This window comes from Salmo salar, chromosome 16, assembly GCF_965601325.2.
Source record: "Salmo salar chromosome 16, fSalSal1, whole genome shotgun sequence".
NCBI lineage: Eukaryota > Metazoa > Chordata > Actinopteri > Salmoniformes > Salmonidae > Salmo > Salmo salar.
Window position 1 is genome coordinate 97236579 of NC_138306.1, and position 12111 is coordinate 97248689.

Sequence of the window (12111 nt, forward strand, 5' to 3'; positions counted from 1 at the left end):
TTGAATATGGGAGGAGAGGGACTGGGGGTTGAATATGGGAGGAGAGGGACTGGGGGTTGAATATGAGAGGAGAGGGACTGGGGGTTGAATATGAGAGGAGAGGGACTGGGGGTTGAATATGAGAGGAGAGGGACTGGGGGTTGAATATGGGAGGAGAGGGACTGGGGGTTGAATATGGGAGGAGAGGGACTGGGGGTTGAATATGGGAGGAGAGGGACTGGGGGTTGAATATGGGAGGAGAGGGACTGGGGGTTGAATATGGGAGGAGAGGGACTGGGGGTTGAATATGAGAGGAGAGGGACTGGGGGTTGAATATGGGAGAGGAGAGGGACTGGGGGTTGAATATGGGAGGAGAGGGACTGGGGGTTGAATATGAGAGAGGAGAGGGACTGGGGGTTGAATATGAGAGGAGAGGGACTGGGGGTTGAATATGAGAGGAGAGGGACTGGGGGTTGAATATGGGAGGAGAGGGACTGGGGGTTGAGTATGAGAGGAGAGGGACTGGGGGTTGAGTATGAGAGAGGAGAGGGACTGGGGGTTGAGTATGAGAGAGGAGAGGGACTGGGGGTTGAATATGAGAGGAGAGGGACTGGGGGTTGAATATGAGAAGAGAGGGACTGGGGGTTGAATATGAGAGGAGAGGGACTGGGGGTTGAATATGAGAAGAGAGGGACAGGGGGTTGAATATGAGAGGAGAGGGACTGGGGGTTGAATATGAGAGGAGAGGGACTGGGGGTTGAATATGAGAGAGGAGAGGGACTGGGGGTTGAATATGAGAGGAGAAGGGACTGGGGGTTGAATATGGGAGGAGAGGGACTGGGGGTTGAATATGGGAGGAGAGGGACTGGGGGTTGAATATGAGAGGAGAGGGACTGGGGGTTGAATATGAGAGGAGAGGGACTGGGGGTTGAATATGAGAGAGGAGATGGACTGGGGGTTGAATATGAGAGGAGAGGGACTGGGGGTTGAATATGGGAGGAGAGGGACTGGGGGTTGAATATGGGAGGAGAGGGACTGGGGGTTGAATATGGGAGGAGAGGGACTGGGGGTTGAATATGAGAGGAGAGGGACTGGGGGTTGAATATGAGAGGAGAGGGACTGGGGGTTGAATATGGGAGGAGAGGGACTGGGGGTTGAGTATGAGAGGAGAGGGACTGGGGGTTGAGTATGAGAGAGGAGAGGGACTGGGGGTTGAATATGAGAGGAGAGGGACTGGGGGTTGAGTATGAGAGGAGAGGGACTGGGGGTTGAATATGAGAGGAGAGGGACTGGGGGTTGAATATGGGAGGAGAGGGACTGGGGGTTGAATATGGGAGGAGAGGGACTGGGGGTTGAATATGGGAGGAGAGGGACTGGGGGTTGAAAATATGAGAGGAGAGGGACTGGGTGTTGAATATGAGAGAGGAGAGGGACTGGGGGTTGAGTATGAGAGGAGATGGACTGGGGGTTGAATATGAGAGGAGAGGGACTGGGGGTTGAATATGAGAGGAGAGGGACTGGGGGTTGAATATGGAGAGGAGAGGGACTGGGGGTTGAATATGGGAGGAGAGGGACTGGGGGTTGAATATGAGAGGAGAGGGACTGGGGGTTGAATATGGGAGGAGAGGGACTGGGGGTTGAATATGGGAGGAGAGGGACTGGGGGTTGAATATGGGAGGAGAGGGACTGGGGGTTGAATATGAGAGGAGAGGGACTGGGGGTTGAATATGAGAGGAGAGGGACTGGGGGTTGAATATGGGAGGAGAGGGACTGGGGGTTGAGTATGAGAGGAGAGGGACTGGGGGTTGAGTATGAGAGAGGAGAGGGACTGGGGGTTGAATATGAGAGGAGAGGGACTGGGGGTTGAGTATGAGAGGAGAGGGACTGGGGGTTGAATATGAGAGGAGAGGGACTGGGGGTTGAATATGGGAGGAGAGGGACTGGGGGTTGAATATGGGAGGAGAGGGACTGGGGGTTGAATATGGGAGGAGAGGGACTGGGGGTTGAAAATATGAGAGGAGAGGGACTGGGTGTTGAATATGAGAGAGGAGAGGGACTGGGGGTTGAGTATGAGAGGAGATGGACTGGGGGTTGAATATGAGAGGAGAGGGACTGGGGGTTGAATATGAGAGGAGAGGGACTGGGGGTTGAATATGGGAGAGGAGAGGGACTGGGGGTTGAATATGGGAGGAGAGGGACTGGGGGTTGAATATGAGAGAGGAGAGGGACTGGGGGTTGAATATGAGAGGAGAGGGACTGGGGGTTGAATATGAGAGGAGAGGGACTGGGGGTTGAATATGGGAGGAGAGGGACTGGGGGTTGAGTATGAGAGGAGAGGGACTGGGGGTTGAGTATGAGAGAGGAGAGGGACTGGGGGTTGAATATGAGAGGAGAGGGACTGGGGGTTGAATATGAGAAGAGAGGGACTGGGGGTTGAATATGAGAGGAGAGGGACTGGGGGTTGAATATGAGAAGAGAGGGACTGGGGGTTGAATATGAGAGGAGAGGGACTGGGGGTTGAATATGTGAGGAGAGGGACTGGGGGTTGAATATGGGAGGAGAGGGACTGGGGGTTGAATATGAGAAGAGAGGGACTGGGGGTTGAATATGAGAGGAGAGGGACTGGGGGTTGAATATGAGAAGAGAGGGACTGGGGGTTGAATATGAGAGGAGAGGGACTGGGGGTTGAATATGAGAGGAGAGGGACTGGGGGTTGAATATGAGAGAGGAGAGGGACTGGGGGTTGAATATGAGAGGAGAGGGGCTGGGGGTTGAATATGGGAGGAGAGGGACTGGGGGTTGAATATGGGAGGAGAGGGACTGGGGGTTGAATATGAGAGGAGAGGGACTGGGGGTTGAATATGAGAGGAGAGGGACTGGGGGTTGAATATGAGAGAGGAGAGGGACTGGGGGTTGAATATGAGAGGAGAGGGACTGGGTGTTGAATATGGGAGGAGAGGGACTGGGGGTTGAATATGGGAGGAGAGGGACTGGGGGTTGAATATGGGAGGAGAGGGACTGGGGGTTGAATATGAGAGGAGAGGGACTGGGGGTTGAATATGAGAGGAGAGGGACTGGGGATTGAATATGAGAGGAGAAGGACTGGGGGTTGAATATGGGAGGAGAGGGACTGGGGGTTGAATATGGGAGGAGAGGGACTGGGGGTTGAATATGGGAGGAGAGGGACTGGGGGTTGAATATGGGAGGAGAGGGACTGGGGGTTGAATATGAGAGGAGAGGGACTGGGGGTTGAATATGGGAGAGGAGAGGGACTGGGGGTTGAATATGGGAGGAGAGGGACTGGGGGTTGAATATGAGAGAGGAGAGGGACTGGGGGTTGAATATGAGAGGAGAGGGACTGGGGGTTGAATATGAGAGGAGAGGGACTAGGGGTTGAATATGGGAGGAGAGGGACTGGGGGTTGAGTATGAGAGGAGAGGGACTGGGGGTTGAGTATGAGAGAGGAGAGGGACTGGGGGTTGAATATGAGAGGAGAGGGACTGGGGGTTGAATATGAGAAGAGAGGGACTGGGGGTTGAATATGAGAGGAGAGGGACTGGGGGTTGAATATGAGAAGAGAGGGACTGGGGGTTGAATATGAGAAGAGAGGGACTGGGGGTTGAGTATGAGAGGAGAGGGACTGGGGGTTGAGTATGAGAGAGGAGAGGGACTGGGGGTTGAATATGAGAGGAGAGGGACTGGGGGTTGAGTATGAGAGGAGAGGGACTGGGGGTTGAATATGAGAGGAGAGGGACTGGGGGTTGAATATGGGAGGAGAGGGACTGGGGGTTGAATATGGGAGGAGAGGGACTGGGGGTTGAATATGGGAGGAGAGGGACTGGGGGTTGAAAATATGAGAGGAGAGGGACTGGGGGTTGAATATGAGAGAGGAGAGGGACTGGGGGTTGAGTATGAGAGGAGATGGACTGGGGGTTGAATATGGGAGGAGAGGGACTGGGGGTTGAATATGAGAGGAGAGGGACTGGGGGTTGAATATGGGAGAGGAGAGGGACTGGGGGTTGAATATGGGAGGAGAGGGACTGGGGGTTGAATATGAGAGAGGAGAGGGACTGGGGGTTGAATATGAGAGGAGAGGGACTGGGGGTTGAATATGAGAGGAGAGGGACTGGGGGTTGAATATGAAGGAGAGGGACTGGGGATTGAGTATGAGAGGAGAGGGACTGGGGGTTGAGTATGAGAGAGGAGAGGGACTGGGGGTTGAATATGAGAGGAGAGGGACTGGGGGTTGAATATGAGAAGAGAGGGACTGGGGGTTGAATATGAGAGGATAGGGACTGGGGGTTGAATATGAGAAGAGAGGGACTGGGGGTTGAATATGAGAGGAGAGGGACTGGGGGTTGAATATGAGAGGAGAGGGACTGGGGGTTGAATATGAGAGAGGAGAGGGACTGGGGGTTGAATATGAGAGGAGAAGGGCTGGGGGTTGAATATGGGAGGAGAGGGACTGGGGGTTGGATATGGGAGGAGAGGGACTGGGGGTTGAATATGAGAGGAGAGGGACTGGGGGTTAAATATGAGAGGAGAGGGACTGGGGGTTGAATATGAGAGAGGAGAGGGACTGGGGGTTGAATATGGGAGGAGAGGGACTGGGGGTTGAATATGGGAGGAGAGGGACTGGGGGTTGAATATGGGAGGAGAGGGACTGGGGGTTGAATATGGGAGGAGAGGGACTGGGGGTTGAATATGAGAGGAGAGGGACTGGGGGTTGAATATGAGAGGAGAGGGACTGGGGGTTGAATATGGGAGGAGAGGGACTGGGGGTTGAGTATGAGAGGAGAGGGACTGGGGGTTGAGTATGAGAGAGGAGAGGGACTGGGGGTTGAATATGAGAGGAGAGGGACTGGGGGTTGAGTATGAGAGGAGAGGGACTGGGGGTTGAATATGAGAGGAGAGGGACTGGGGGTTGAATATGGGAGGAGAGGGACTGGGGGTTGAATATGGGAGGAGAGGGACTGGGGGTTGAATATGGGAGGAGAGGGACTGGGGGTTGAAAATATGAGAGGAGAGGGACTGGGGGTTGAATATGAGAGAGGAGAGGGACTGGGGGTTGAGTATGAGAGGAGATGGACTTGGGGTTGAATATGAGAGGAAAGGGACTGGGGGTTGAATATGGGAGGAGAGGGACTGGGGGTTGAGTATGAGAGGAGAGGGACTGAGGGTTGAGTATGAGAGAGGAGAGGGACTGGGGGTTGAATATGAGAGGAGAGGGACTGGGGGTTTAATATGAGAGGAGAGGGACTGGGGGTTGAATATGAGAGAGGAGAGGGACTGGGGGTTGAATATGAGAGGAGAGGGACTGGGGGTTGAATATGGGAGGAGAGGGACTGGGGGTTGAATATGGGAGGAGAGGGACTGGGGGTTGAATATGGGAGGAGAGGGACTGGGGTTTGAATATGGGAGGAGAGGGAATGGGGGTTGAATATGAGAGGAGAGGGACTGGGGGTTGAATATGAGAGAGGAGAGGGACTGGGGGTTGAATATGAGAGGAGAGGGACTGGGGTTTGAATATGAGAGGAGAGGGACTGGGGGTTGAATATGGGAGGAGAGGGACTGGGGGTTGAGTATGAGAGGAGAGGGACTGAGGGTTGAGTATGAGAGAGGAGAGGGACTGGGGGTTGAATATAAGAGGAGAGGGACTGGGGGTTGAGTATGAGAGGAGAGGGACTGGGGGTTGAATATGAGAGGAGAGGGACTGGGGGTTGAATATGGGAGGAGAGGGACTGGGGGTTGAGTATGAGAGGAGAGGGACTGGGGGTTGAGTATGAGAGAGGAGAGGGACTGGGGGTTGAATATAAGAGGAGAGGGACTGGGGGTTGAGTATGAGAGGAGAGGGACTGGGGGTTGAATATGAGAGGAGAGGGACTGGGGGTTGAATATGAGAGGAGAGGGACTGGGGGTTGAATATGAGAGTAGAGGGACTGGGGGTTGAATATGAGAGAGGAGAGGGACTGGGGGTTGAATATGAGAGGAGAGGGACTGGGGGTTGAATGAGGGAGGAGAGGGACTGGGGGTTGAATATGGGAGGAGAGGGACTGGGGGTTGAATATGGGAGGAGAGGGACTGGGGGTTGAATATGAGAGGAGAGGGACTGGGGGTTGAACATGAGAGGAGAGGGACTGGGGGTTGAACATGGGAGGAGAGGGACTGGGGACTGGGGGTTGAGTATGAGAGGAGAGGGACTGGGGGTTGAGTATGAGAGAGGAGAGGGACTGGGGGTTGAATATGAGAGGAGAGGGACTGGGGGTTGAATATGAGAGGAGAGGGACTGGGGGTTGAATATGGGAGAGGAGAGGGACTGGGGGTTGAATATGGGAGGAGAGGGACTGGGGGTTGAATATGAGAGAGGAGAGGGACTGGGGGTTGAATATGAGAGAGGAGAGGGACTGGGGGTTGAATATGAGAGGAGAGGGACTGGGGGTTGAATATGAGCGGAGAGGGACTGGGGGTTGAATATGAGAGGAGAGGGACTGGGGGTTGAATATGGGAGAGGAGAGGGACTGGGGGTTGAATATGGGAGGAGAGGGAGTGGGGGTTGAATATGAGAGAGGAGAGGGACTGGGGGTTGAATATGAGAGGAGAGGGACTGGGGGTTGAATATGAGAGGAGAGGGACTGGGGGTTGAATATGGGAGGAGAGGGACTGGGGGTTGAGTATGAGAGGAGAGGGACTGGGGGTTGAGTATGAGAGAGGAGAGGGACTGGGGGTTGAATATGAGAGGAGAGGGACTGGGGGTTGAATATGAGAAGAGAGGGACTGGGGGTTGAATATGAGAGGAGAGGGACTGGGGGTTGAATATGAGAAGAGAGGGACTGGGGGTTGAATATGAGAGGAGAGGGACTGGGGGTTGAATATGAGAGGAGAGGGACTGGGGGTTGAATATGAGAGAGGAGAGGGACTGGGGGTTGAATATGAGAGGAGAAGGGCTGGGGGTTGAATATGGGAGGAGAGGGACTGGGGGTTGAATATGGGAGGAGAGGGACTGGGGGTTGAATATGAGAGGAGAGGGACTGGGGGTTGAACATGAGAGGAGAGGGACTGGGGGTTGAACATGGGAGGAGAGGGACTGGGGACTGGGGGTTGAGTATGAGAGGAGAGGGACTGGGGGTTGAGTATGAGAGAGGAGAGGGACTGGGGGTTGAATATGAGAGGAGAGGGACTGGGGGTTGAATATGAGAGGAGAGGGACTGGGGGTTGAATATGGGAGAGGAGAGGGACTGGGGGTTGAATATGGGAGGAGAGGGACTGGGGGTTGAATATGAGAGAGGAGAGGGACTGGGGGTTGAATATGAGAGAGGAGAGGGACTGGGGGTTGAATATGAGAGGAGAGGGACTGGGGGTTGAATATGAGCGGAGAGGGACTGGGGGTTGAATATGAGAGGAGAGGGACTGGGGGTTGAATATGGGAGGAGAGGGACTGGGGGTTGAATATGAGAGGAGAGGGACTGGGGATTGAATATGGGAGGAGAGGGACTGGGGGTTGAATATGGGAGGAGAGGGACTGGGGGTTGAAAATATGAGAGGAGAGGGACTGGGGGTTGAATATGAGAGAGGAGAGGGACTGGGGGTTGAATATGAGAGGAGAGGGACTGGGGGTTGAATATGAGAGGAGAGGGACTGGGGGTTGAATATGAGAGGAGAGGGACTGGGGGTTGAATATGAGAGGAGAGGGACTGGGGGTTGAATATGGGAGGAGAGGGACTGGGGGTTGAATATGGGAGGAGAGGGACTAGGGGTTGATTATGAGAGAGGAGAGGGACTTTGGGTTTATTATGAGAGAGCAGAGGGACTGGGGGTTTAATATGAGAGGAGAGGGACTGGGGGTTGAATATGAGAGGAGAGGGACTGGGGGTTGAATATGAGAGGAGAGGGACTGGGGGTTGAATTTGAGAAAGGAGAGGGACTGGGGATTGAATATGAGAGGAGAGGGACTGGGGGTTGAATATGGGAGAGGAGAGGGACTGGGGGTTGAATATGGGAGAGGAGAGGGACTGGGGGTCGAATATGGGAGGAGAGGGACTGGGGACTGGGGGTTGAGTATGAGAGGAGAGGGACTGGGGGTTGAGTATGAGAGAGGAGAGGGACTGGGGGTTGAATATGAGAGGAGAGGGACTGGGGGTTGAATATGAGAGGAGAGGGACTGGGGGTTGAATATGGGAGAGGAGAGGGACTGGGGGTTGAATATGGGAGGAGAGGGACTGGGGGTTGAATATGAGAGAGGAGAGGGACTGGGGGTTGAATATGAGAGAGGAGAGGGACTGGGGGTTGAATATGAGAGGAGAGGGACTGGGGGTTGAATATGAGCGGAGAGGGACTGGGGGTTGAATATGAGAGGAGAGGGACTGGGGGTTGAATATGGGAGGAGAGGGACTGGGGGTTGAATATGAGAGGAGAGGGACTGGGGATTGAATATGGGAGGAGAGGGACTGGGGGTTGAATATGGGAGGAGAGGGACTGGGGGTTGAAAATATGAGAGGAGAGGGACTGGGGGTTGAATATGAGAGAGGAGAGGGACTGGGGGTTGAATATGAGAGGAGAGGGACTGGGGGTTGAATATGAGAGGAGAGGGACTGGGGGTTGAATATGAGAGGAGAGGGACTGGGGGTTGAATATGAGAGGAGAGGGACTGGGGGTTGAATATGGGAGGAGAGGGACTGGGGGTTGAATATGGGAGGAGAGGGACTAGGGGTTGATTATGAGAGAGGAGAGGGACTTTGGGTTTATTATGAGAGAGCAGAGGGACTGGGGGTTTAATATGAGAGGAGAGGGACTGGGGGTTGAATATGAGAGGAGAGGGACTGGGGGTTGAATATGAGAGGAGAGGGACTGGGGGTTGAATTTGAGAAAGGAGAGGGACTGGGGATTGAATATGAGAGGAGAGGGACTGGGGGTTGAATATGGGAGAGGAGAGGGACTGGGGGTTGAATATGGGAGAGGAGAGGGACTGGGGGTCGAATATGGGAGGAGAGGGACTGGGGGTTGAATATGAGAGAGGAGAGGGACTGGGGGTTGAGTATGAGAGGAGAGGGACTGGGGGTTGAATATGAGAGGAGAGGGACTGGGGGTTGAATATGAGAGGACAGGGACTGGGGGTTGAATATGAGAGGAGAGGGACTGGGGGTTGAATATGAGAGAGGAGAGGGACTGGGGGTTGAATATGAGAGAGGAGAGGGACTGGGGGTTGAATGAGGGAGGAGAGGGACTGGGGGTTGAATATGGGAGGAGAGGGACTGGGGGTTGAATATGGGAGGAGAGGGACTGGGGGTTGAATATGGGAGGAGAGGGACTGGGGGTTGAATATGGGAGGAGAGGGACTGGGGGTTGAATATGAGAGGAGAGGGACTGGGGGTTGAATATGAGAGGATAGGGACTGGGAGTTGAATATGGGAGGAGAGGGACTGGGGGTTGAATATGGGAGGAGAGGGACTGGGGGTTGAATATGAGAGGAGAGGGACTGGGGGTTGAATATGGGAGAGGAGAGGTACTGGCGGTTGAATATGGGAGGAGAGGGACTGGGGGTTGAATATGAGAGAGGAGAGGGACTGGGGGTTGAATATGAGAGAGGAGAGGTACTGGGGGTTGAATATGAGAGGAGAGGGACTGGGGGTTGAATATGAGCGGAGAGGGACTGGGGGTTGAATATGAGAGGAGAGGGACTGGGGGTTGAATATGGGAGGAGAGGGACTGGGGGTTGAATATGAGAGGAGAGGGACTGGGGGTTGAATATGGGAGGAGAGGGACTGGGGGTTGAATATGGGAGGAGAGGGACTGGGGGTTGAATATGGGAGGAGAGGGACTGGGGGTTGAAAATATGAGAGGAGAGGGACTGGGGGTTGAATATGAGAGGAGAGGGACTGGGGGTTGAATATGAGAGGAGAGGGACTGGGGGTTGAATATGAGAGAGGAGAGGGACTGGGGGTTGAATATGAGAGAGGAGAGGGACTGGGGGTTGAATGAGGGAGGAGAGGGACTGGGGGTTGAATATGGGAGGAGAGGGACTGGGGGTTGAATATGGGAGGAGAGGGACTGGGGGTTGAATATGGGAGGAGAGGGACTGGGGGTTGAATATGGGAGGAGAGGGACTGGGGGTTGAATATGAGAGGAGAGGGACTGGGGGTTGAATATGAGAGGAGAGGGACTGGGAGTTGAATATGGGAGGAGAGGGACTGGGGGTTGAATATGGGAGGAGAGGGACTGGGGGTTGAATATGAGAGGAGAGGGACTGGGGGTTGAATATGGGAGAGGAGAGGTACTGGCGGTTGAATATGGGAGGAGAGGGACTGGGGGTTGAATATGAGAGAGGAGAGGGACTGGGGGTTGAATATGAGAGAGGAGAGGTACTGGGGGTTGAATATGAGAGGAGAGGGACTGGGGGTTGAATATGAGCGGAGAGGGACTGGGGGTTGAATATGAGAGGAGAGGGACTGGGGGTTGAATATGGGAGGAGAGGGACTGGGGGTTGAATATGAGAGGAGAGGGACTGGGGGTTGAATATAGGAGGAGAGGGACTGGGGGTTGAATATGGGAGGAGAGGGACTGGGAGTTGAATATGGGAGGAGAGGGACTGGGGGTTGAATATGGGAGGAGAGGGACTGGGGGTTGAATATGAGAGGAGAGGGACTGGGGGTTGAATATGGGAGAGGAGAGGTACTGGCGGTTGAATATGGGAGGAGAGGGACTGGGGGTTGAATATGAGAGAGGAGAGGGACTGGGGGTTGAATATGAGAGAGGAGAGGTACTGGGGGTTGAATATGAGAGGAGAGGGACTGGGGGTTGAATATGAGCGGAGAGGGACTGGGGGTTGAATATGAGAGGAGAGGGACTGGGGGTTGAATATGGGAGGAGAGGGACTGGGGGTTGAATATGAGAGGAGAGGGACTGGGGGTTGAATATGGGAGGAGAGGGACTGGGGGTTGAATATGGGAGGAGAGGGACTGGGGGTTGAATATGGGAGGAGAGGGACTGGGGGTTGAAAATATGAGAGGAGAGGGACTGGGGGTTGAATATGAGAGGAGAGGGACTGGGGGTTGAATATGAGAGGAGAGGGACTGGGGGTTGAATATGAGAGAGGAGAGGGACTGGGGGTTGAATATGAGAGAGGAGAGGGACTGGGGGTTGAATGAGGGAGGAGAGGGACTGGGGGTTGAATATGGGAGGAGAGGGACTGGGGGTTGAATATGGGAGGAGAGGGACTGGGGGTTGAATATGGGAGGAGAGGGACTGGGGGTTGAATATGGGAGGAGAGGGACTGGGGGTTGAATATGAGAGGAGAGGGACTGGGGGTTGAATATGAGAGGAGAGGGACTGGGAGTTGAATATGGGAGGAGAGGGACTGGGGGTTGAATATGGGAGGAGAGGGACTGGGGGTTGAATATGAGAGGAGAGGGACTGGGGGTTGAATATGGGAGAGGAGAGGTACTGGCGGTTGAATATGGGAGGAGAGGGACTGGGGGTTGAATATGAGAGAGGAGAGGGACTGGGGGTTGAATATGAGAGAGGAGAGGTACTGGGGGTTGAATATGAGAGGAGAGGGACTGGGGGTTGAATATGAGCGGAGAGGGACTGGGGGTTGAATATGAGAGGAGAGGGACTGGGGGTTGAATATGGGAGGAGAGGGACTGGGGGTTGAATATGAGAGGAGAGGGACTGGGGGTTGAATATAGGAGGAGAGGGACTGGGGGTTGAATATGGGAGGAGAGGGACTGGGGGTTGAATATGGGAGGAGAGGGACTGGGGGTTGAATATGAGAGAGGAGAGGGACTGGGGGTTGAATATGAGAGGAGAGGGACTGGGGGTTGAATATGAGAGGAGAGGGACTGGGGGTTGAATATGAGAGGAGAGGGACTGGGGGTTGAATATGAGAGGAGAGGGACTGGGGGTTGAATATGGGAGGAGAGGGACTGGGGGTTGAATATGGGAGGAGAGGGACTAGGGGTTGATTATGAGAGAGGAGAGGGACTTTGGGTTTATTATGAGAGAGCAGAGGGACTGGGGGTTTAATATGAGAGGAGAGGGACTGGGGGTTGAATATGAGAGGAGAGGGACTGGGGGTTGAATATGAGAGGAGAGGGACTGGGGGTTGAATATGAGAGAGGAGAGGGACTGGGGATTGAA